We start from the raw sequence: 2,508 nt of genomic DNA on the forward strand, positions 1-2,508 counted from the left end.
TTCTCCATTGATAATAGTCATGGACTTGGACCGCCGGATTATCTGCCTGGCCAAAGTTTCATCCTCTGGTAACTCACCCCGATTCATATACGCCAGATATGGAACCGTCCAATCCGGGATAACATGAAGAGCCGCCACCAACTAAGCTTCCGGATCAGGAATAGCCAAATCCTCTTCACCAGGGAGCTTGACGGACGGATTATGCAACACATCCAGGAAGACATTAGGTGGAACCGGTTTACGTTGGGAACCTAAACAGCTTAAAGCGTCCGCCGCTTCGTTCTTCCGCCGGTCCACATGATCCACCTGATAATCTTTGAAGTGACCTGCAACAATATCCACCTCACGACGATATGCCGCCATGAGTGGGTCCTTGGAATCCCAAGTGCCGGACACTTGTTGAGCCACCAGGTCCAAGTCACCGAAGCACTTAACTCGGCTTAGGTTCATTTCCTTAGCCATCCGAAGACCATGGAGTAAGGCCTCATATTCAGCTGCATTGTTAGTGCAAGGGAACATTAAACGGAGAACATAACAAAACTTATCACCTCGTGCGGAAGTTAATACGACTCCAGCCCCCGAGCCCTCCAATTGCCTGAACCCATCAAAATGAATAGTCCAATAAGTATGATCCGGCTTCTCTTCTAGCGCTTGTAGTTCCGCCCAATCATTGATGAAATCCACAAGTGCCTGAGATTTGATCGCCATTCGGGGTATGTATTTCAACCCGTGAGGCCCGAGCTCGATAGCCCACTTAGCAATCCGGCCAGTTGCTTCCCTGTTCAGGATTATATCCCCCAAAGGAGCAGAGCTGACCACCGTGATGGGATGACCTTGTTGGGGAACGTAGTAATTTCAAAAAAATTCCTACGCACACGCAAGATCATGGTGATGCATAGCAACGAGAGGGGAGAGTGTTATCCACGTACCCTCGTAGACCGACAGCGGAAGCGTTATCACAACGCGGTTGATGTAGTCGTACGTCTTCACGATCCGACCGATCAAGTACCGAACGTACGGCACCTCCGATTTCTACACACGTTCAGCTCGATGACGTCCCTCGAACTCCGATCCAGCCGAGTGTTGAGGGAGAGTTTCGTCAGCACGACGGCGTGGTGACGATGATGATATTCCACCGACGCAGGGCTTCGCCTAAGCTCCGCGACGGTATTATCGAGGTGTAATCTGGTGGAAGGGGGCACCGCACACGGCTAAGAGATCTCAAGGATCAATTGTTGTGTCTCTGGGGTGCCCCCTGCCCCCGTATATAAAGGAGCAAGGGGGAGGCAGCCGGCCAAGGGGAGAGGCGCGCCATAGGGGGGAGTCCTACTCCCACCGGGAGTAGGACTCCTCCTTTCCTTGTGGGAGTAGGAGAAGGGAAGGGGGAAGGAGAAAGAAGGAAGGGTGCGCCCCCCTTCCCTAGTCCAATTCGGACCAGACCATGGGGAGGGGTGCGGCCACCTTTTGAGGCCTTTCTCTCCTTTCCCGTATGGCCCATTAAGGCCCAATACGAATTCCCGTAACTCTCCGGTACTCCGAAAAATACCCGAATCACTCGGAACCTTTCCGAAGTCCGAATATAGTCGTCCAATATATCGATCTTTACGTCTCGACAATTTCGAGACTCCTCGTCATATCCCCGATCTCATCCGGGACTCCGAACTCCTTCGGTACATCAAAACTCAATAAAACTGTCATCGTAACGTTAAGCGTGTGGACCCTATGGGTTCGAGAACTATGTAGACATGACCGAGACATGTCTCCGGTCAATAACCAATAGCGGGACCTGGATGCCCATATTGGCTCCCACATATTCTACGAAGATCTTTATCGGTCAGACCGCATAACAACATACGTTGTTCCCTTTGTCATCGGTATGTTACTTGCCCGAGATTCGATCGTCGGTATCTCGATACCTAGTTCAATCTCGTTACCGGCAAGTCTCTTTACTCGTTCCGTAATACATCATCCCGCAACTAACTCATTAGTCACAATGCTTGCAAGGCTTACAGTGATGTGCATTACTGAGTGGGCCCAGAGATACCTCTCCGACAATCGGAGTGACAAATCCTAATCTCGAAATACGCCAACCCAACAAGTACCTTTGGAGACACCTGTAGAGCACCTTTATAATCACCCATTTACGTTGTGACGTTTGGTGGCACACAAAGTGTTCCTCCGGTAAACGGGAGTTGCATAATCTCATAGTCATAGGAACATGTATAAGTCATGAAGAAAGCAATAGCAACATACTAAACGATCGAGTGCTAAGCTAACGTAATGGGTCAAGTCAATCACGTCATTCTCCTAATGAGGTGATCCCGTTAATCAAATGACAACTCATGTCTATGGCTAGGAAACATAACCATCTTTGATTAACGAGCTAGTCAAGTAGAGGCATACTAGTGACACTCTGTTTGTCTATGTATTCACACATGTATTATGTTTCCGGTTAATACAATTCTAGCATGAATAATAAACATTTATCATGATATAAGGAAATATATA

Source organism: Aegilops tauschii, chromosome 3 (genome assembly GCF_002575655.3).
Source record: "Aegilops tauschii subsp. strangulata cultivar AL8/78 chromosome 3, Aet v6.0, whole genome shotgun sequence".
Lineage (NCBI taxonomy): Eukaryota > Viridiplantae > Streptophyta > Magnoliopsida > Poales > Poaceae > Aegilops > Aegilops tauschii.